A 24,522-nucleotide genomic window follows, 5' to 3' on the forward strand; every position below is an offset into this window, starting at 1 on the left:
CAGCCACAGAACCCAGGAGGTACTGTGGGACACAAGAGATTGACCTGGCCAGAAAGGCACTGGGGGTCTGGGTCTGAGTCATGGCTTAGTCAGGTCAGGACTTGCAGCCGGAGGACAAGGAGAATGAAACTGCTGTGCAGACAGGAGACGGTTCTCCCAGATCAGGGACCTATGGCTCAAAGGCATGCATGTGAGTTTGGGTGCAGTGGTGGGCGGGGACTGGCAATAAAGGCTCCATGGTAAATGAAAACAGTGCTTCGGAATGACTGATGCACAGACACCTATGCTGAACAGAACAGAGTCTGGCTTCCTAAATGACCTCGACTGTGCCTTTAGGCTGCCCCCATGAACTCCCCTCATACTGAGGGGTTCAGTGCACAGGAATGGTGAAGGACAGTAAGTATAAGCAGTGCTTCTTTTTAATGTTCATTTATTTTTTGAGAGAGAGACAGAGAGCACGAGCGGGGGAGGGGCAGAGAGAGAGGGAGACACAGAATCTGAAGAGGCTCCAGGCTCTGAGCTGTCAGCACAGAGCCCGACATGGGGCTCGAACTCATGAAACTGTGAGATCGTGACCTGAGCGGAAGTTGGAGGCTTAACCGACTAAGCCACCCAGGCGCCCCTAAGCAGTGCTTCTTGAAGCAAAAAGATCAAAGGGTCCCTTCCCTCCAACCCCTTGGTGAGGTGGCTGGGAATTCAGGTGGGGTAGCCTCTTTGGAGACCCTAAGAGAATACTTTGTGGCTGGTGGAAGTAACCCTGGATCAAGTTTAGGAAAATGGATTCCATCGCAAGTCATAGTGGTGGAACTGTAGAAAATAATTTGCTACAGCCACTGAAGATTGGAATCGGGCAAACCTTGGAGGAGATGGGAAGAAACAGCAGGTTGACCTGGGGCACCCCTGTGTCAGGGGTGTTGGTGTGGGCACCTCACACCCACACTGGGGTTCAATGGGGGACAGGTCAGCCTCCAAGGGTATGAAGACAGCAGTCTTGACCTCAAAAAGTGGCGCCTGGTGAGTACACTCAAGTGAAGAACTCAGAACGAACAGAGATGAACCAAGGACATGGGCAGAGCACCCAAAACCCAAAGCCACAGAAAAGCAAAGCTAGGTTGAAGCAGGGTGACTGGAAACGAACATGACAGGGCTTTATTACATGGGATGACGCAGAGGTGAGCTGACTCTGTGTGGCCAGAAGAGATCACGTGACTGGGGCTCTCACAGTGGTACCTCTGGGGACAAAGGACAGACACACAGGCAAGGTCTGTATGCTCATGTCCGAGGTTGAAGGCACTGAGAGATTCAGCATTCTTCCATTCTAGAAGAACCCTACGAGGAGAAAAACACAGGAAGACTCAAGAATCATGACAGCCATATCCAGAAAGTGGGGCAAGGCCTGAAGTTTATACAAGACCTCAAAGCCAGGGGCTTAAGATAAATACCACTCCCCCACAAACGCCTGATCACACACAGGAGTGTGTCCTGTTTGACCTCATCTGGATCATAAGCCACAAGGAGGTTTGGCTACGGTGCTCCTAGTGTACCGTGCTACATTCAGAGAAGCCTCGGGTCAGCAAGTGTAGGAACAGGGTGCACAGATAAATGCGCAGAAAAGAAAAAACAGACCTCCAGCTGGTCACAGCAGTCTCTGTGGGAAGAAGGAGAGGGCGGGAGGACTTCTTTTTAATTTGTATACTTTTTCACTGGTCACACTCTAATGTGTAGGTCTTCTTGCATTATAGCAGTAATTCCTTGAAACAATTTTTTCAAACAAAATTTTAAGGCCAAAAGCACAGAATGGGTGAGTGATGGCTATCAATGAATGGCTTTTGATGCCAAGTCTCAATGCATCTCATCAGCTCTTTTTCCAAAGGGTATTTGAGAGTAAGTAAGAGGCAGAGAGAAATGGCCACTCCAAAGCACTCTATATAGAAACAGGCTAAAATTTTATGGGGCCCTCTAGGCTGAGAAGCTATTAGACGCCACAGCTCCCAAGCAGCTAGGTAGCAAAGAAAGCACTCCAGAGGAGCTATTCAAGAGCCTCCAAGATCTTCCCATTTGTAAGTTTGAAAGTACTTTTGTTCTCCTCTGGGTTTAAGTTTCTGGGTCACCCAGCCTTTTGTTAATAACCAAATGAACACATCTGCAGTAGAGCAATACCCTCCTTATTAGTCCCCCCAAATATGAGTGACCTGGAGAGCATTAATACCTCTGCTTTCTTAAGCAGAAAGCACTCGACTGTGTTTAATTACACCTCGCCATCCCTCCGTCTCCACAAAGCAACTTTAATGAGTATCCCAAATAGGAGAAGAGGTACCATTCATTGTCACACAATAAAATAATTACTACTGCTCTCTCCCCCAATCCAGGTAAGTGTGCGTGTGTGCATGTGTGCGTGTGTGTGTGTTGAGGGGGTGGGGAGTGTTGACAGGAGGTTATCAAATGTTAAGACAAACTCTATGTGCCCACAAGGCCAGTGTTTCTTTGGACATAATCAAGATCTTTCTTTGTTGAGGCCTAATGTCTATTCTCATCCTGTTCCAGCATCTCCTCAGAGGAAAAACAAAGCTCGACTGCCAGAAAATGTTCCAATTGTGGATAACAGACAACAGCAGAGGAAGCTCTCTGGTTAATATTCAAACATGGTAGGGGTAACATTAACTCCTTTACAGTTATGATGCCCACCAGATGACTTGAGACATTTGCTCAGTGGGCCCATAGCTCATCAGGAACACTGACTGCCTCATTCAGGTTCAGGAATGCTATTTTTAAAAAATCAGAATAAAACCAAAAACTCCTTTTACTTATCGTACTGCTCAAACTTGAATTGATTCATTTTTGAACTATAATGTACAACTCCCCAGTTTTTATAAGTAGATTCCAATGATTTCTACAGAAATGAAGGAGAAGAACGGGAAGATCAGGATAGAATTAGGGTGTAACTGAGAAGAATGCATTTATGTAGGGGGTTGGATAATATTACAGCTTGGCTGTGAGAAGGAAGTCTATATTCTAACATGTCAGATGTACTTTGGAAGACTTAGCGACTATTATAGGTGGAACACACACCCGCAACACTTCATTCAAATAAACCTCGGCAATCTTTGCTTCCATATAATTAAAAGTCTTGCTCTCTTTCTTTAAGGCAGAGGGAGGGACAGGAAGGGGGCTGGGGAAGAGGGGAGCCAAGGAACGGTACATCTCAGAGAGGACGCATATTGAGGATTTACTGCAGGTACAAAGAGGGCTGGAGAGCTACTGAGGAGCAGATATTCAGTGACTTTCTTCCGCGAGGATTCCTTAGGGGAACCAATCACAGCCAGGAACACCCAAGAGAAGGATTCAAGGAAATATAGGTTGGCCCTGCCCAGGCTTTAGGGGTTCCAATTGCGACAGCCCCCTTCTCTGCTCCGTCCTGCCCCTCAGCTGGAGTTCTGCAGGGCAGGGCAGCCTGGAGACAGATTACAAGTATGCTCACGCAACGACCTGATGTCACTAAGTGGCTACTGCACTCTCACCCGGCCTGAGACTCTGTGCATGCCAACAGGGACCAGGTCATCTGCAACGCAGATATTCTGCATTCACTCCAAAGATAGCAGGAGCCAGGAAAAGCCAGGTCTCGGACATTCATGCGGATCACTGATCAAAGAAGCAACTGGCTGCATTCTTATTCAACAATGTGAAGTGTGCATGCGTGCGTGTGTGTGCGTGTGTGTGTACATTTAATTCAAACCAGGAGAGACCACTGAGATGCAGGTTTCATTTACAGGTGAGGAAACCAAGCCCAAGAGAGGGGCCAGGCCCCTCCCCACAGATCTCCTGGTCTCTATGCTTTCATCCTTGATTTCAAGTAGGCTTTAAGTGATGAGCACGGGCGTGGCTGAACAGTCTCTGGGCTTGAACGGGGTCAGGTTATCATCTGAGCCCCAGCTATGGGTACCACACACCACACCCGTCCCTTTCAAAGCCTTTGTTCCAAGTTGCCCCATGCCTGTCCAACAACCTGCACTATCCTTACACTAGTTCTCCCAGGCTGCCTACAGTGATGTATCACCAAGCTCAGTGTGTTCCCATCACAACAGGAACCTCACCTGTATTTTGCCACATGACCAAAGTTCAGCTGCTCCTCAACCACACACATTCTCTTTCCATGTCTAGCTCTATAGAAGTGGGCAGGAAGAGCCCCCCTGATTCCAGAATAACAATGTGCTGGGAGCTATTTTCCCCATGGTGTGGGCTCCATGAGAGCAGGGATTTTTGTTTTTTCCACCGTGGTATCCCTAGTACCTAATATAGTGCTGGGCACGGATGGATGGACGGACGGATGGACAGACGGATGGATGGACGGATGGAGTTCCCTAACAAAACAGTGGTGACCTCCTTGTTTCCCTCTTGTCAATTCCCACATCAAAAACTAACGCTGGCCTAAGAGCAGAATTCATGCAGTACTCCCAGGGTTTCCCCGATGCAAACTGCTACACTATTTCCCTCGTCTTGGGGTTCCACAAGGACTCACAAAGTAACATCTTCATCTACTGGACCAATTCTGGCTTCCTTTGGCAGGACCAGGAACAAGAGGAAAAGCAACTAGATCAGCTCCGTTGTATGTAGACCCAGCTTACTAAATCACCACAGTCCGTGACAAAAAGGCCTTCGAGGTATGAACATCAGTGCAGGATGTATCTAACCATTCAATGGTATGAGACCCTGGCAGACAGCTCCAACATTGGTCACCCTTCTGATGAAAGAATGAAAGGGGCATCCTGGCAAAAATAAATAAACTGCCTTACTTCCCAGAAGACACTACAATGAGGTGAGGCACTGCAATGATTGCTTCTTTTCCTCCAGGGGGTTGCAACCCACCAATCACTTACTCTGCAGACACGTCAAAACAGGGGTAAAGGCACTGGGGCTGAGAACCCCAGCTGCCTCTTACACTTCAGCCAAGCCCCTGGTTCTCCCACCCTCCTGCCTGGCCTGCTGTCTGGGTTCATCACCAAGAAGCTAGTAATCTCCACTCAAGCGAGACCCATGCCAAAGACCCAGTCATGCCATATGCCTTCCCCAACAGCATGGCAGAACCCCAAAGCTGTTTCCACAGGAATGGGTATGAATTTGTACTAAGCAAAGGCTCCTCCATTTCCTGATCTGACCGAAAGCTCTCACGGTGAGATTCAAGTGCTCAATGATCAAAGAGCAAGAGACAGCCAACACATCCTTAGAACAGCAGATCCGTTCTCGGGCTCAGCCAGAGCTGGCTCATGAATAACATACCAGTGTCCCATGGAACATTTACATAGGCATGTCCTGTTATGTGACTGGTGTATGACCTTCAGGATAACCTGCCCTGTAGTTAAGAGAGGCACTACTATCGTTTTCCACTTGACAAATCAGCCACCCGAGGTTTGGGGCCACTAAAGAGTTTGCCCCCAGATCTTCCAACTCCTAAAACGGCACACACTTAGACAGCATACCACCTTCATCCGGGAGCCTCTGCACACACTTCAGCATAAAGTAGGGGCTATTCACAGACCTGCCCATTAACCACTAACTCGTGCCTGCTTTCACTGCAGACTCCTGGCCAGGAAACCCCTCTCTGGGACCTCCGCACAGCACTGCTCCTACCAGCTAAATTGTATGTGTTTCTAGATCTGTTTATGCCAACTCTATCTGCTCTAAGCCTGTGACGGAACTAAATCTTAAGCGACGCAAAAAACAGTTTTATCCCAGGAAAACTAAGTCAAACACTTGAGAAAGAAAGAGTGAAAGGAGGCAAATACGTTAAAAAGTGGCTGAGAACTAAGCGCAACTTTTGAAGACGAGATGGAAAAAAAAAAATTCTAGAACTCCCCTGATAGCTTTACAAGTGTACGTTTTCACATCACTTAAAAAGAAAAGCTGTAAATTTTAAGTGACAGACCAAGGGTACAGCTAAAGTAAGAGTCTAAGGAACACAAATGAGCGGTCCCATTCACAAAAGCTTGGGCTTGAGTGTCCACTTACAGGCTGTAATTAAAACATAATTTTAAACTATCTCTCGTTTCTAATCATTCCCTGCTTCAACTTAACTGACCTTTTTCAATTACCCAACTGCCTTCAGGTCCCAACAGTATCAGATGACAAGGCTCCCACTAGAGTGTGAAAATCATGAAAGGCGCACACACTCAGTTGTCACCTGCCAATTGATTTCAATCCCTTGGCCAGTAACACCTAGAAATTTCTGAGTTCTCAAACTGGGACATGGCTTGCAATAATTGAATTCTCATTATAACAGAAAACACCCCTCCACCGAAATTCATCAGTAGCACAATCAACCTCCATAATTAACCCTAAAGAGTTTCTAAAGCAATGGTCCTTAACTAAGGACAATTTTGGGCTTCCCCCACCTCATTCAACCAGGGAACATTTGGCAATGTCCAGAGACACTCCTCATTGTCATAACCGGGAAAGAAGTTTGCTACTGGCATCTAGTGGGTAGGGGCCAAGGATGCTGTTTTACATCCCCCAAAGCACAAGACAGCCCCCTCAGCAAAGAATTATCTAGCTGCAAATGTCAATAGTGCCAAGACGGAGACACCACCCAGGAAAAAGGAGACCCCAGACCTACAGACACTGTTCTATCATCAAAAAAATCGGCCTTTGAACACACAAAAGGAATAGCTGATTTCTTCCCTCTTGATTCAAGCATTACTCAAAGGCCACTGGATTCCTGGTATTCTTAAAACGCCAAATCTCTCAGCAAAAATTTTCAAAGACCACAGTTTTTGCTTATGTGGTGAAACAGCACAATGGTCTTGGTCAGTGTTGTTTCTTTTTTTTTCTTTTAGATTCCATGGTACCTCCAATTACCTCACAGATGGTTATAAAAATGAACTTAAAAAATCTGTCCAAAGCTTCATTTTTAAAGAACATCAGAAGAGATAGAAAAGTGACACTGGTTTGATTTGTTGTGGGGGGAGGATTGTGGGAGACGCCTTTCCTTTTATTTTGCTTCTGGTTAAGCATCACACAATGTGTATATACACAACATTAACTACTACTTTGTTTATTTTTGAGAGCGAGAGACAGAGTGGGAGCAGGAAAGAGAGGGGCAGAGGGGGGGAGGGGGAGGGGGGACAGAGAGGGAGGGAGGGAGGGAGGAGGAGGGATGGAGGGGGAGGGAGGGAGGGAGGGAGGGAGAGAGGGAGAGAGAGAGAGAGAGAGAGAGAGAGAGAGAGAGAGAGAATGAATCCCAAGCAAGTTCCACACCCAGTGCGGAGCCTGATGTGAGGCTTGATCTCACATGACCTGAGCTGAAATCAAGAGTCAGATGCTTAACCGACTGAGCCACCCAGGTGCCCCACAACATAACCACTTTAAAAAATAAATACTATGGGAGAATCTTGAATAGATCCTGGATTTTTAAAAGCTAGCTATAAAAGACATTTCTGAAATAATTAAAATATGAAATTTAGATGTGTCAATTTCATAGGTATGATGATAGTACAGTAGTCTGGAGCATGTTCTTAGTCTTAGTCTTAGTGGATGTATGCTGGTGTATTGAGGAATAAAATGCCATGATACTGGCAACTTTAAAACTGTCAGCCAAGACAGAGATATACACACAACACACACACACACACACACACACACACACACACACACACACACAGACATGATGTGTGAGAAAGTACAAATTGAGCAATTGTTAACATATTGCCACACACTGACCTATTCATTCAGCTTTTCTATGGGCTTAAAAACCTCAAAATGAAAGAGTTGCAGAAACAAAATACAGACCAAGATAAGGGAGTAGGGAGGCACCAATCAACTTACAATCGTTACTTGGTCATGAAGCCAGACTATATAAAAAAAAAAAAAAGTCTCTATCTAAACAGAATCAAATTGGAGATGATGGTGTTAGCTTCATTGTTAAAAGGCTATGTAACTGCCTTCTACAGCCATAGCAAAATAGAACAGACAGGACAACAGTGTAAAAGGCACAGTCAGCAGGACCACTACACAAATCACATCACAGACCTCTTGGCACCCTGGAGGCCATGGGAGCACTGCAAAGATAACGTCATTCTTCCAAAAACACACGCGTGCGCGCACACGCACACACACACACTCTGAAACCTATCTGAGCCCAAACCCTTTAAGCAGGGAAGCCACAGGCTGGAACTGAAATATGACCGCCACCTGAGGAAGGAAGAGCTTACCCACTCTTTGAAGAGAAAGAATCGGGTAAGAATCAGGCAAACTTGGCGTGCCTGGGTGGCTCAGCTGGTTAAGTGTCCGACTCGATTTTGGCTCAGGTCATGATCTCACCGTCATGAGACAGAGCCCGAATCAGGCACCATGCTGACAGTGCGGACCTTGCCAGGGATTCTCTCTCTCTCTCTCTGCCCCTTGACCACTCTCATTCACACGCTCTCTCTCTCCCTCTCTCTCAAAATAAATAAATAAACTTAAGAGAGAGAGAGAGAGAAGGCAGGGAAGCTTGTAGGCCTTGTCCATTTTCTGTTTACAACAATCAAGAAAGTGCTTCTACTCTAAAAAGACTTTACACACGGGGCACCTGCCTTGCTCAGTAGGTAGAGCATGCGACTCTTATCTCAGGTCGTGAGTTCAAGCCCCACATTGGGCATAAAGCTTACATGCTTACATACGTACATATGTAGAAATTTAAAAAGAAAAAGACTTTACACGTACAAGCACATGAACTTATGGAGGGGATACAAAGCAAAGCAAAGCAAAGCAAAAGAAGAGTCTGTTGGAAGCCAGTCTAAGTGCAACAATTTGTGGTTCATCTCAACTTCACAAAACCTATTTGTTTTATATATACACATACAAGTCAAAATATTCTAGGCTTCTGAGATCCTTTGAGCAGATGTGCCAGTGAGAGCTAAAGGCTGTCTATGAAAGGGTCAGAGGGTAAGCTGACTTTGCCAATTCCAGGGAAATCTCCCCCCAGATCACAAGTTCATACGGATATTTCAAGAACTAGAACTTGTTTTGTTCAATTGGGGGAAAAAAAAACCCAAAACACAACACTGCTCAAAGTAGAGCTTTCCAAACCAGTTTGTTTAAAAAACACCAGAAGTTCCACTTAGCTGGCTACCTGCATACCCTACCGTAGCCCCCTGACTGTACAAAAGCCTACGGCCTCTGAAGAAAATGGGCCCATGTTCCCTGTGGCCAGAAGGTCACGCTGTCAGATGGCAAAGGAGGGACAAGATGAAGGAAAGGCCACCGGCTCAGCTCCAGGAAATATGAGGGAGGAAGTCATTCAAACACAACGGGGTCTCTAAAGCAAACTCCATGCCCCAGGTGGCCCACCAGCCATTGGTGAGTTCTCCCTGAGAGCCTGGCTAAAGAAGCCAAGATTCCAGGGGCTGTTCCCAACTGAGAGAGAGAGCTCACGAGGGAGCCCGTGAGCGAGCTGCATCTAAAAGTGATAGAAAGGGAATAAAAAGGGGATCTCTAAAAACTCTATCACACCCGTTAAAACATCTTGAGCACCTACCATGTGTGGGATATACATGTGCTCGGCTTTCAAGTATTAAAGACACATCAACCACCTGCACGGATGGATATGTGACCCAGCAAGTACAGTAAAATATTAATGGTAGAATATAGGTGTTCACTGTAAAATCCTTTCACTTTTCCTGTATGTCTGAAATTTTTCTTAATAAAATACGGGCACAGGGCACCTGGGTAGCTCAGTCAGTTAAATGTCAGTTAAATGACCTCGGTTCAGGTCACGATCTCACGGTTCATGAGAGCCCCACATCTGGCTCTGTGCTGACAACATGGGCCTGCTTGGGATTCTCTTTCCCTCTCTCTGCCCCTCCCCTGCTCTTGCAAGCATGCTCTCTCTCTCTCCCTCTAAATAAATAAATATACTTTAAAATAAACAAATAAGGGGTGCCTGGGTGGCTCAGTTGGTTAAGCGGTCCAACTCTTGATTTAGGCTCAGGTCATGACCTCACTCTTGGATTGAGCCCCACAGTGGGGTCTGCGCTGACATCGCAGAACCTGATTGGAATTCTCTCCCTCCCTCTCTCTCTGCCCCTCCCCCACTTGTTCTTTCTCTCAAAATAAACAAACTTTAAAATAAAAATAAAATATGGGCAAAAGTGTTTTGTAGATGAGGAAAATCAAATATGTAATTTTTTTTAAATGGGGGAAAACGAGGCACCTAGGTGGCTCAGTCAGTTAAGCATCCAACTTCAGCTCAGGTCATGATCTCACAGTCCATGAGTTCAAGCCTCGTGTTGGGCTCTGTGCTGACAGCTCAGAGCCTGGAGCCTGCTTCGGATTCTGTGTCTCGCTCTCTCTATGCCCCTCCCCCGCTCACGCTTTGCCTCTCTCTCTCTCTCTCTCAAAAATAAATAAACATTAGGGAGAAAAGAAAATCACCCAGCCTTCCCCTCAAGGAGCTTGCAGGCAATTCACCATGCATGGACAGAGGCATCAGGAAGCCAGGTCACACAGTTTAGAATGACACCAGGCTTTTAGCTTGAGTAACAGACAAGAACTCAAGAGAAACAGATTTGGGAGAAAAAAAAGAAAAAACTTGTTTTACATATGTTGGGTTTGGCTGGGATGGCTGTAAGATGCCAAGATAAACTGCAGTTACAGTGACTTAGTCTGGTAAGTGCCTCAGACCCCACTGACCCTGAACTCTGGTGTGGGGCTAACAAGCTGGCTCATGGAGGGCTGCTTTGCCTGTAGATGTCTAGTTCTTACCAAGCAAGAAAATGGAATATGGCTCTGATTTTACTCATGGAGGTATATATGGCACAGGGTTTCACTAATGTGTATACAGAACAACTACTAGAGGCAGGGGCAGCAGCTTAACTTGGCTGATCTTCTGGATGTTCCCATTTGTCTGTGATGTTTTTTCCAAGTAATCTCTACACCCAATGTGGGGATTTGAACTAACAACCTCAAGAGTCACCTGCTCTATCCCAAGCCAGCCAGATGCCTCCTGTGTCTGTGATTTTTATAAAAGCTGCAAGAATCTTCAAGCTAGGGGTAGCATTCAGCTCTATCCTTGGGGAGCCCCCTCCCCCGCCCCAGTGTGATGGCCCTACTCCCCAGCCTCAGGCAAGCCTCTCACGCCCAATGGGGAAGGGACAGTTGATATTCCTGTCTAGAGTCACAGAATGACAAAGGCAGCGCACAGACTCCTTGCCTACTTTTTGGTTTGTCTCCTCACCTGGTTCACCCCCTCACCTGCGTCACCCAGGTGTGCTCCGAAGCCTGACTGCCCGCCAGAGGACGCTGCTTTCAAAATCCTCAACAAACCCACCACCCTAAGAAAATCAGCCGCTCTTAACTGAAGCAGTTCGTCTTTCACGGAAAACTCTGCAAGGCCATCTAGGAAAACACTAGCCACTGGCAGCATTCCTGCCCTACCCGGACCCATCAGCCCAGAGTAGAACCCTCCAGATGCCGCGTGCCCTCGGCGGAGCACGCTTCACCTCTCTAAACAAACAGGGGTGTCTTTGTTTAAATTTAAAAAAAAAAAAAAAAAAAAAAAAAAAGAACCTGTCTCACAAGCTACGATTACATCAGCAGAGCGCTCTCATTCCCTGCATCAATCCGGGCGGCTCCGGAGGCTTTGAAGCGCCGAGTGCGCGGCGCCCTTTGATCCTGCGGTTCCCGCCTGGGGCAAAGCCGAAACCAGCTCGGCGCCCACGCGGGGATCCACCATCCACGATTGGATCGCCCGGCCGGAGCCCATTCGGTCGCCCACCAGCTCCAGCTCCACCAGGACCCAATCCTCAAACCAGGCTACCAGTGCTGGGACACCCAAATGCACAGTGGGTCCCTTATGTTGTGGGGGGAGGGGGAGCTGTCCCTTTGGAGGGGACACCACCAACTTAACATTAACCGCTGTGGAAATAGCCTTGAAATTACGTTTTGAAAATGAATCTCTTAAAGTTACTGAAATATTCACAGGAAAAAATGATATGGGTGCCTCTGCTTCAAAATAACACGGTGGGGGTAGGGTGCAAATGAAACAAGACCGGCCGGCAGGTTGACAACTTTTAAAGTGGGTTGGGATGAGCACTGGGTGTTGTATGGAAACCAATGTGCCAATACATTTCATATTAAAAAAATAAAATAAAAATAAAGTAAGTGATGGAGACCGGGGGACAGTGACTGCAGGGGTACAGTGTGGACGTGGTTCTGTCTACTTGTGAACACATGTAACATTTTCTGTAAGAACTTGAAACTAACCCTTTGCTATTTTTAAAGGTTATTCTTCATAGATCTTTCATTTAGGAAGGAAAAAAAGCAGTTTGGCACTGGATGGGATGAAGGTAGGTCACATTCACTTTCCTACTGTGCCCCCAAGGCAGTCACTGGAGCTACCAGGACAGCATGTGGACCACAGAGCCATCTTCTCAGTGCAATCCCTGAGAGGCCAGGGGCATCAAGTGTTAGCCCTATCAGGGGCTCTTCACCTGTTTCAGGGCCTCAGGCCCCGTTAACAGATAGATAAATATTATAGAGTCCATCTCTCCAGAAAAATAAACACAGCAGAACCTGGAGGAAATAGCAAACCCACCCTCAAAATCTGTTACTCTCGGAAATCAGATTAGAAATGGCTGCTAGGGTAAGCATTCCAGGTTGTTCCACTTGGACAACTCATTCCTCAGAGAGCCATGGGCACATGACCAGCCGCTGGACTCCCAATGCCACCGTGTGGGGCCATAATGGGTCGTGGCACACCCCTGCTTCACAAGGCAAATTTTGCTCCATACTGGCCCCATAGCCTTGGGTAAGTTGCCTATCCCCATGTTTTAAAAACAGAGAGCTACTAATGATGACCTGGTGATGTCACCACCTCTTTCTGCCACACACTTAACCGGAGAGTAAGAAATGGGAGGGAAAAAAACCCAAAAGCCAAGGAGGAAATAGTATAGGGAAACACAACCATGATTCCACCCAGGGGCAGCTGAGCAAGCCACACACAGGTTGGGCACAAAAGAGTTAACTGGGAAAGGGACATGGTCCAGGGCTGTGAGGTGTGTTCAAGGCCAGAAGGCAGAGGAAAGGGCTAGGAGAGGGTGGAGAGGGGAAAATAAATCCTTCCCTGCAGGTGGATCCACCTTTGGGGGGTGGGGTGTCAAACTGAAAATTCCAGTGAAGACCATCAACCTACCTGAACCCCTCAGAGTTGAGGGTAAGACCACAAACCATGAAAGGGATCAAGGAAACAAAATATATATGAGAATAGCTCAAAAGATGAGAGATGTTTTTTATTATTATTATTATTTTTAATGTTTTTTATTTATTTTTGAGACAGAGAGGGACAGAGCGTGAGCAGGGGAGAGGCAGGAAGAAGGCGAGACACAGAATCCAAAGCAGGCTCCAGGCTCTGAGCTGTCAGCACAGAGCCTGATGCGGGGCTTGAACTCCCAAACCGCGAGATCATGACCTGAGCCAAAGTCGAATGCTCAACAGACTGAGCCACCCAGGCACCCCAAGATGAGAGATGTTTTTAAGAGAAGAGCATAGTTGTAACAATGTGAAGAGAGATGCAAGAAATGAGTTGGGACAAGTTTTAAAAATACTAAAATAAGAACCTGAAAAGAAAGAGCAGCTAACTAGAAAACAAAATATCAACAACAGTAGGTTTAAAATGCGTGTATTTGTTAGCTTTCACATTAAAGGGGGTCTGGGTCAGAAATCCTCACTATAGTGGCTCCTGGGTGGCTCAGTCGGTTGGGCGTCCGACTTCAGCTCAGGTCATGATCTCACAGTCCATGAGTTCGAGCCCCTCATCAGGCTCTGTGCTGACAGCTTAGAACCTGGAGCCTGTTTCAGATTCTGTGTCTCCCTCTTTCTCTGCCCCTCCCTCACTCATGCTCTGTCTCTCTGTCTCTCTCTCTCTCAAAAATAAACAAACATTAAAAAAAAGTTTCTTCTAAATGTACACAAACTGGTTCATTCAACTCCTGATTTGAAAGTACATTAATACTTTCAAACAAACCCTATAAAAACCTCTCTATTCATCATTTTATTTTTGCAAACTCATTTACCAAGTCTTTCATTCCAATTAACAGAAAGATGGTAGGATTTCAGTCCCAGATGTTTTGTATAGCATCCAACTTGGGCCCTACACAGTGCTGGTGAGATACCAAAAGCAGGTCAGAAGGCATGCTTCTGACCTCAGTAGGCTCATAATCTAGTGAGGAGACAGACACATCTAAAAATGAAAGGACAAAAATAAATAAATAAAACATATTATGAGAGCCAAGGGAGTGACCAGACCAGGCTGCTTCAAGTTCAGAGGCAGCAGAGATGATTATGCACCGCATCAGACCAGAAGGGCTTCCTGGAGGCAGCAGCCTTGAAAGATGGGCAGAATGTAGGCAAAGATGCAAATAAAGGCCAAAGTCTGTTTGAAGGAGCCATGTGACTGGAAGTGAGGGGTTCTATAGTAGGACACCAAATTGCAAAGACAGACTGGGAGCAAAATGCCAAGGGCTATAGAATATTAGGGTAAAACAGAATATAAATAAAAAACATACCTACATACATACCTACATACCTACATACCTACATACATACATACATACATACAGGGTTTAGACCCTACCTTATAAAGAAAAGAAAAAAAAAAAAAAACAAAAAACAAGAGCTCCTACGGATTTGTGAAGAGGAGCGTGACATCTGGCATCCGAGCAGCAAAATGGGAGAGAGGGTGTGGGGCCCTGAGTGAACCAGATCACTGGAGTGGGGGTGGGGGGCTTCCTGCTAAAAGAGAAATGACCGCCCCTCGATGAACTAGAGCAAACCATGTGCTCAGGCTACCAGTTGTGGTTTTTTTGGTGTGTGTGTGTGTGTGTGTGTGTGTGTGTGTGTGTGTGTGTGTGTGTGTTTAAACAAAGGGGTGAAGATCAAAAGAAACTGTTTGCAAATGAGAACCCTCCTACTCCTCTGACTTGTCATTTCTATCCCTTTCATCTACCCTCCTGTTTTAAATTCAGGTGAAAAGGAGAGGCATGTGGCCAGTGGACTGCCAGCCTGGCCCTGGGTCTGGCCCATGTGCAACTGGGGGCAAATCACAGGGGCTTTCCCAGCTCCCTCCTTCCCCCTCCCCAGCTGAGGAAGGTCAAGGATGGGATGTCAAGTCCCTTGAAGTACGTGCCAAGTCTGGATCCAGCCCGGGGAAAGACTAAAGCCTACAACTAAGGATTCCTAGAGGTGCAGGCTACCTGTCGATCCCCAACACCAAGATCTTCAACTGTGAGAAAGCCATGATTACAGAGCTCTGCAACCATCTTCCCTCCTTTCCAGTGAGAGAGAAAAAGCATTTATGTTATAAAGACAGCACAGAGAACTCAAAATTAGGAAAGTTCCTGGTCTGCAAGGCAAAAAGGATTTATGTTTATTCAAATATAATTGATCAGCAAGAGTCAACTCATGAACACACTGTCAGAATGAACAGTGGTCAGTGTTCCACTTCTTGCCCTAAAAAACAGTTTCTTACCAGGTTTGAGGCACAGAATTAAATGTCATCCTCCATCACTTACTGTAACTTATAGCGCTAAAGGGTAAAGGGTCTAAAATCAGCTTGACTGGGTCGGTACTTCCACACCTGTAGTGAGACCCTGGGTAAGTCATTCCACTTCTTCAAGCCTCAGTTTCCTCATATATAAAATCGGGACAATGGCACTTAACAGCATAGGGCTGTTATGAAGAATAAATGAGATCACTCATGTTGGGTGATTAACGTAATGCCTGGCACAAGTCAGCAATAAACCTTAACCATATGATTTTTTTTATAAAGTTGACTTTTATTTTTGAGAGAGAGGGAGACAGAACGAGTAGGGGAGGGGCAGAGAGAAGGGGAGAGAGATAATCCCAAACAGGACATGGGGCTCGATCTCACAAACCATGAGATCATGACCTGAGAGACTAAATCAAGAGTTGGAAGTTTAACCGACTGAGCCACCCAAGCGCCCCAACCATGGGATATTTTAAATCTATGGCCCTCACTCCTTGCTAAGGGAGCTAGGGAGTAGTGTAATAAGATGTTAAGAAATCCGTATGATAAGGCCATTTCCCGAGCAAAGAGGGACTGGAAAACTCAGTTCAGAAAGAACTTGTGTGGCCCCATCTGTGGGGAGAAACAGGTTGGCATTCTTCGCCAGAATATAACAGCTGCCTCTCCTCCCATCTCACCCCGACCCCTCCTCGGCTGCAAATACTCAAGGATTAAGAAGACATTCAAGCTTTGTTCCGTCTCATTTCTGCTCTGGCATTCTTCTCTTTGGCCCCTTTATCCCAAATGCCATTTCTGCTCAACAGCAAGCCCTACATTAGAGAAATGCCTTGCCCTCTCTCAAGATGCCCCCAACCCTTTATTTCCACCAATCCTGACAACAAAAGTGTGGCAGGAACAGCCAGTCCCACTTTACCAAGGAACCAAGGTTAAGAGAAGTCAAAGCATCACGCTGGGTCTAGGCAAGTCCCAAGCGTCAGAACTCAGAGCTTCCGACTGGAAAGCCCAATAGTCCTCTGGGCTGCTGAGCTCCAATCTGGAATCAGAGATGGGATTGGTGGCAGCTTTCGTAGGCCAGCAGGGGGCAAGAAGCAGGGCTGGCCGCCTTAGGACCAAGTACAAACACTTCAGCTTCACGGGTACCGGGGATACCACCCCCACAGGAGCAGCCCCAGGGAACAGCATGGTCAGAGGGGTTCCTGCTGCCAGGATGGGCCGCTGCATTCTCTTTCCCTTGCTGAGAAATGCTCCTTTCGTGGAGACTTTAAACACACACATATGTGGAGAAAGCCAACTATGAGACAGGCTGGACGCTGTGAAATATGTGAGGAGGACCAATTAGCCCAGGGGGTTACACAGAAGGCCAGGGGGCTTAATCACAGAGCAAACTCCTTGCAAAAGAAGCGCATTCGAGCCCCACTCCAGGTTTCCTTCTTCACCAGGTTTTACCCTTCACCGCTTCTCCCCACACTTCAAAGGAAGTATTTTTGTACAGCCCAGGGAGGAGTGTAAACTGGCCAGCTGCTTCCAAAGCAGAGACGTTAACCCTGAAAGGGCCGCTGGCCTCACAGGGGAGGAGGGAGGAGAACAAGGTCGTGGGGAGCTGAGCGTGAGTCCCCACACTCAGCCAGGCCTGCCCTTTCAGCCCACACCAAGGGCACGGCTCTTCAACCACTACAGAAAGGCAGGGCCTCCGTTCCTCTAGGCACGCAAACAGCTAGTTATAAATACCCTCCCAGGCTGGAGGTTCAAAGGATCCAGCAGTTAGCACTTCAATGGAAACTCCAGCTAACAGAACAGGCCTCTTTCTCGCCGGTCCCTCCCTGAACCAAGCAAGGAACTGAAGGGCCCGAAGGCTAGCACAACAAAATCTGCCCCCAAAAGTCCAACTACTTCAGGCTAAGCGGGCTGAGGGGGAGCATTCTAGCAACAGAGCCCTTTCTAAACGGTGCCCTGCGGAGGGGGCTCCCCTCCCATGCACCCTGCATGGCACACAAGGGAATCTTCCCCAAGGGGCAGCTGAGAGAATGAAGACCTGGGACTCTATCAGGGCTTTTTATGAGCTTCTACATACCCCTAAGAGCCTTCGCTCTGAGTTTAATTATATCCCAAATTCAGATTCAACAGTCTTCAATGACCTTGCCGAAATCTGAGGGATCTGTCCAGGTAAGAGTAAATGAACGTTGCACAGGACACTCCCCTGCTCACCAGTGATTTTAACTTAACAAATGTCCCTGCATAAACCACTGAAAGCACAGCCACCTGGAGGGCTGGCAGATCAGCATGGGCTTCTCCAGAGCACACATACCTTGGTGTCTTCGGGGTTTTTTGGGTTTTTTTTTTTAAATCCCCGGCCACTCCACCTCAAAGGACTCTATTAGAGTCCTCCACGGACTCTACCACAAACCCTGCAGCATCCCAACAGGCCTCAGGTGGGTGAGGCCCCAGAAACACTCAGGTGGGGCTCAGCTCCTGCCACCTGACTACAAGCTTTGGGGCAATGAGAGGGTGGCAGGCAGGAGGGTGCTTGCCCCATCCCACTAACAAAAGCATCTTAAAATTTACGGACACTGAAAAGTATGCTATAAATAGTTGGTGTTTTGAATGTTGTTGGGTCTCCAGAACAGAGGGGACCTAACAGCTGTGTGGGGCCAGAGCTCTGGCCATCTCGGGGCCACGATTTGGAAATCCTGGCTGGTGTGATCAAACCATCTTCAAAGGAACACCAAGAGTGTCACATGCTATCTGGAGAGGAGAAAGTCTGTCAAAACTATTAGGATTTACACACCACAATTCAGCAGAAAAGCGAAGAGCACTGAGGGTCCCTTCACGGGAAGTTCCACAATTCAGCAGCAAAAGGGAAAAGTGGCCAGAGTCACCCCCACACCCCAAGTTGTCATGTCTGCCACATTGATGTCTCTGAGACACAACAGGACCTTTCTGATTAGGCACCAGACAACTTGGAGGACTCATTTACTCATTCAACAAACATTTTTTTTAACTTTGCTCTCCTAAGTGCTGAAAATACAAAGAACAAAACAGATAAGCCTTTTCGACAATTTCTAGCAGGGGAGATGGACAGTAAAATGGAAAACAATTGCCAAAAGTGAAGAGGGTGCCTTATAATTTTAAATCTAATTACACTACAGCTTGACATAAAGAGTGAGTACCTAAAAGGAATTATATTCAAGTGACTGAGTTACTTCTAGGCTCTCCAGACAGTAATTACACTTCAAAAGAATAAATACATCTCTACATTCATTTGTTCTTTTGAAATAACTATCCCCGCTGGCTTTCCTAAAACTGGGGAAGTCAGAGGAAGGGCAAAGAGTGGTAAATAAATTTAGACCCTGGGCACTTAACTCTAAACAGAAATGCCTGAGTCAGAAAAGACTTATGGTTAGCACTGCTTTCATGGGGGTGAGGGGGAGGGTTGCATGTGCGTGTTCATGTTCACGTACAAGCGCCCATGTGCATGTGTCAACAGTCACAATTAAAGATGAATTTATTAAAGTTGCTACTAAAACTTTACAGGCCTATTTTTAGCCTTTTAAATATTTCAGAAAATCATCAAAACCAGTTGCTAGAATGAATTCTATCTGGGAATACTGTAAGCAGTCCAGATACTCTCCTTGGTCTGTCTTTACCTGAAGCAAGTCCAAAAGACTCCAAGATGACAAGGGACCCCAAAATCACCTCATATGATGAAGACAGAGAACTAAGGGTCCCTGGCAAGCAGAAAACAAATTGTATTGGTTTTTCCCTGGTAGATGGGGTTGTTGGAGGATAACCACCTTCAAGGATCTAAAGGGCCATTGTGTCTTAGGTGGCTCTATGTTATGGACTGAGATATGTCACTCCAGAATTCATATGTTGAAGTCCTAGCTCCCAGGATCTCAGAGTGTGCCTATCTGGAGATAGAGTCTTTAAGGAGGTGATTAAGTTAAATCAGGTCATTAATCCAATATGGCATGTATCCTTATAAGAAGAGACAATCTGAACACAGACAGTTACAAAGAGATCACACAAAGACACACGGAGAAGATGGCCATCTACAAGCCAAAGAGAGAGGCCTCAGAATAAACCAACTCTGCTGATACCTTGATCTCAGACCTGTAGTGTCCAGAACGGTGAAAAAATAAATTTCTGTTGTTTAAGCCAGCCAGTCTGTGGTACTCTGTTCTGGCAGCCCTAGGACACAAATACTCTCTAGAAGGCAGAACCGGAACCAAGGAGCAGAAGTCTGATTCAGTGTAAGGAAAAAGTTTCTAACAATCAGAGCCCTGCAAAAAGAGGCAAGGGTAGGAGGGATTGGGCTAAGCAGAGCCCCACCCTTAATGCAACAGCAGAGACTAGGGTCTCATCAAAAGCTACAGAGGCAAGCCCCAGGCTGGGGAGGGCTTAGCTGCTGACAAAATCCATCAGGTAGGTCAACCCCAATTTAAAAAGTTAAAGAAACGAAAAGAGGAGGAGAGGGGAGGGGAGGGGAGGGGAGGGGAGGGGAGGGGAGGGGAGGGGAGGGGAGGGGAGGGGAGGGGAGGGGAGGGGAGGGGAGGGGAGGGGAGGGGAGAGGAGAGGAGAGGAGAGGAGAGGAGAGGAGAGGAGAGGAGAGGAGAGGAGAGGAAGAAAGGAAGAAAGGAAAAAGAGAAAGCCCTAAGTCAACACTATGAAATATGACACACAGTTGAAAGAGAATTTAAGCCCCTCATCTCAGAGTCTCCCCTTATAAGGCACCTCACAGGGGTACTATCTCAGCCCTGCTCAAGTCACATTCTTCCTACAGGCAACTAGAGCCTGAAGAACATATTTAATCTTTTGTGCATTAACCAAGGTAGACAAACCTGAAAAATGCACAACCATTCAACTCAGCCCAGGACCTCCAAGGCAGAAGGCACCCCAAACCCAGCAGCCAAACCCACAGCGTAAGAGTCAGAGTCGGGGAGGACAGCCATCCCCAAACCCCGGATACTGACAAGGCTGGCAGATCAGCCAAGAGCATTCCTCCAGAGACTTAAACATGCATTTCACCCAACTCGCGGGGGGGGGGGGGGGGCGGCGAAGAGATTGTTGCCTGTGAACATGTGTTAAAAACAAGAGCAAGTCTAATGAAAAGTCATTTAGGGCTTCCCAACTGCCAGGACACTCCTCTATCTTATCTTCCCACCCCTTGCCAGGTCCCCATAGCTTGCTAAATCGCAACAAAGGCATGCCTTCTCCATCACTACAGGACAGGCTGCTTGGGGCTGGTGCCGGGCTTGCTCTAGTGTCACACCCACTTGGAGGGTATTTCTGCTCAACTCCATGGATCACCCCGTCCCAGCAAAAACTAAATTCCTCAAAAAGAAGCACTGTTTCTTGGTTCTTTTATACTATCATACTATACAGCTCCCCATCCCTTCACCCAAGTACAGAGAAGACTACAAGCCTACAGAGCTGAAATGGAAGAAACAAGTCCTATCACGGGTGAAAGGCATTCAGGCCACGGTGGTGATGACCATATCCCAGGGGCCCGTGGGAAGCAATAAATTAACACTCTTAGCTTTCCATGAATGCAATTCAATGGGATACCAACTGGCCATGCACAGACCCTACCCAACTTAATAGCAGCTAGCTACTAGAGTGGAATGTCCCCAGCTAGCAGGTATTTGAGAAAAGGAGTCCAGTGATCAAGTATATTTGGGAAATGCCAGGTTGAATAGAGTTCATTTAGACTCCTTTTCAGCAGGATTTCTCAGAGTCATTAATACACTACTGTGCCATCTAAATCTCCAAGAGGGAATGATGATAAACAGCATTCTCAAAGTCAGCTCACCACAGAACCCTTTCCAAAGCATTCTGCAGGGCTGGAGTTCTTCAGAAGACACCTTGAGAAAAGCTCATCTTCAGGCATAATCCACAGAAATCTACATTTGGCCTTAGAAAGTGTACCTCTATTCTAATACAAGTGCACCCAAGGTCCTAAAAATTCACAACATTCCTAAGCCAAAATAAAACAAGCCACCCAGTAAAGACCCAAATCAGCAAGAGCTGGAAAACTGTGTCTGGGAGCCTAGACCATCTTTGTCAATCCCAAAAGAACTGTCTTACTGGAACAACAACAAAGGCAACGCAGCCTCAGCCTCTCTCCCCTGGAGTGTTTGCTCTGCACCTGACATCTTTCCTAGAGACAGAGAAGCAATAACTGAGTGCTTTGGTTGAGAGGAGAGCTCCTTGATCCCCAGATGTAATCCAGCACAGCTAAGAGATAAGGATCAAGCCTTTAAAAAAAAAAAAAAAAAAAAAAACATAAAAAAAGTTACTTAAGCAGAAAGGAATAAAGGTCACAAGGGGCTGAAACTAGGAGAGGGAGGGGAAGATGAAAACAAAATTAAACATTCTAGAGAAAATTCCGCCTGGCCCAGTTCATTTTGCACCTCTTGCCCTAAATAAAAAAAGCTGACTAGTGCTTTGGTCCTGGCTAGAGCAAGCAACATTTCTGGAACAACTTCACCTTGGTTACATATTTCTACATTAAACATTCCAAAGTTGCTAAAGGCCTCCCAGGAGCATCTGCTCCTGTTTCTCGGGAGGGAGTTAGTTCCTGTGGAAAGTGTTTGTTTAGTTTGATTACAACTTTGAAGAGGGGTAAGAATTCTGGCCCAGAAGAATTTAATGGCCGGGCACTTCTCTTACATAATTTGTAAACAAACAGAGTTTATCCCAGTGTGGCTCATTTGGCTCAATGGCTGGATTTAGGAAAATATATTCCTCATTCATCTGGGAGAAGCCACAGTAAGGCCTGTCAATAACCAGAAAAATGTCCAAACCAGCCAGTGACTCTGTTGCCTAATCCTGACGGACCTTGAAATCTCTCTTCTGAAACCCAGGACTGTCAACAGATAGAGTCCCAACTTCAGTTATGGGTTATGGGCAGAACCTGAAAAGCAGCTGATGAATCGCTCCCCAGAAGTTTCTACACACTCGTGGTATATAAAAAAACCCTGGGGGGGGGGGCGGCCACAACAGCAGATTTCCCCAAGGTGTCATGAAAGGTTGAGTGTATGGGTGGAGAGCAATTTGTTACTAATAACAGTTAAAGGCCAAAGTTGGCATGTAATTTATTTATCTTTAATAAAATGAATTCAAGGTTGTCACTAGAACTTGTTACTTACTCCCTTACATTCCAGACTGCTCTCGGGGGGTAGGAAAGCACAGCCCCTGACTGAGCCCCCAGGCTGCTGTGATTACAAACCATGCTGCTGGAGAACTCGAGGCCAGGGAGGTCATGTCATCAAAAATCTGGCCCTACACATGGACATCATCTACCACGCGTGGCTGTAAGATCCCCTGGTCTCTATAATAAAAGGCAAACACCTTTTGCTGGCATGCAGAACCCCTCCCCCAGTCCATCGCCTACTGGCCTCTGAAGTTCGCTTCCCTCCCAGATTCTCCAGTTTGAGTGATTCCCCCCTTCCTGTTCCTGCCCCGCAGGAAGCCCCTAAGCATACATATCCTCCCTCCAGGAATCTCACCCAGCCCCCACACCCAGTTTACAGATGTGGGGCTGAGGCTCAGTTTAGCTGGCTCCCATTTAAGTGTCAGACTGGGGAGCGGGTCAGGTCTCCTGTCTCCCAGCCATGGCCTCGCTTGGCCTCGCCTTCCTCCTTCCGCTGCCACAAGCGCATTCCACAGTAGGCCACCTCCAGATCTACTAGAGAAAGCCCCATTGGATGCCAACCCAGCCTGGGTCGCAGCTTTCCCCCCACCAAGTGTAGGCAGGGGTGACTCCAAGCCCAGCCTTCTTTAAACCCAGGTGGAGGCCCACCCCCAGGATCTGTTCAGCATTTCTAGGTGCTTTTCCTCATCCGTGGGCTCGTGGTCCTCAGCCCACGCACATTATAATGCCACCATCTCAGGGATACATTCCATCTTTCCCACTTGCCCATGAGCCCACCCCTACAGATAATCAGGAAGAAGCCCGCCGTGATTCTGTGAACACTATCCAGAAAATGTCATGCCCCACATCCATCAAAACGCTCCAGGAAAGAGGGCATTAAGCTTGGCCAGACACACCTTTAAATAACCAAAGCCTACTGCAGACTTCCTCGCCTTCATTCCGAGAATATAGGACCAAGACAAACCACAAAAAACAGCTTGGGATGGTTCAGATCCACGGGGGAGGACAAAGCACGAAGTTATTTCACTTTGTTCCCTCAGTACCTTCAGATCCAAAATCTAATGGAGATGCAAATTTCATCAAAATCATTGGGCAAATTAGGAAGTACATGTGCTAAAAAGAAGGTGCTTTTCCTTTTCGCTAAACTACATTTCTAGGAACCTAAGCACACAGATCCGATTTGCATAATCGTTCTATACCAGCAAGAGCAAATTTCAGTTTGACTGTTTTCTGAGAAAATTAGTACAGCGAAAACCATCCTGGTCTCAGGGCAGGGTCTGTGGTAGGGTTAGTTAACAAGCTGTCCAACAGGAAGCCCCCAGGACAGGTCAGTGCCTAGAGTCCTTGGCTCCTGGTCGCTGTCCGTTCCCAGAGGGCAAGTTCCCACAGACACTTCCACCAAAATCGGGAAGCACTTCAGAGCTTTGGAAAGTGGTTCAAAACCAAACAGTGTTCTTCAGACAAATGTGCCTAAAAAGCCCAACTGAGCCACTAGGTCCTTGCCTGGGAACCAGTGATCTGCACTAGACCATTAACTTCATCTCCGCTCTCTGCCCAGACAGATCTAATCGCCAATTTAAAAAACCCAAACTGTAATCACGGGTCCTATCACTGTATTATCAATGCAGGCTTTCCCTGTCTTGAGCAAAACAAATTGCATCTAACTGACCGCGCATCCAGCAATCCAGCTAAGCTGGGGGAAGGGTACGAATGCGGAACAGATTTGCTCCCATTCCTAGTTCTGATGGGAGGCGGGGCAGACACATCCCATATGACCTGGGGCAAACTTATGCTCCTTAAGAATTGCTGGAAAATGCAAACATCACCACGTACAGGCCCCAGTGGTACTAATTCA

The 24,522-nt window shown here is 46.9% G+C and overlaps 1 protein-coding gene and 1 long non-coding RNA gene across 4 annotated transcripts in view; one reads left to right on the plus strand and one right to left on the minus strand.

The window, feature by feature from the left end:
- The window catches only part of ZNRF3 (zinc and ring finger 3), a 156,709-nt gene that overhangs the window by 110,841 nt on the left and 21,346 nt on the right, over window positions 1–24,522 (minus strand). The gene's annotated exons all lie outside the window — the stretch shown is intronic.
- Window positions 22,049–22,868, plus strand: LOC123381398. The gene is made up of 2 exons (XR_006588279.1): window positions 22,049–22,476; window positions 22,678–22,868. It is a non-coding gene; the product is annotated as an uncharacterized LOC123381398 (long non-coding RNA).

The sequence above is a fragment of the Felis catus genome, chromosome D3, assembly GCF_018350175.1.
Source record: "Felis catus isolate Fca126 chromosome D3, F.catus_Fca126_mat1.0, whole genome shotgun sequence".
NCBI classification, from domain to species: domain Eukaryota; kingdom Metazoa; phylum Chordata; class Mammalia; order Carnivora; family Felidae; genus Felis; species Felis catus.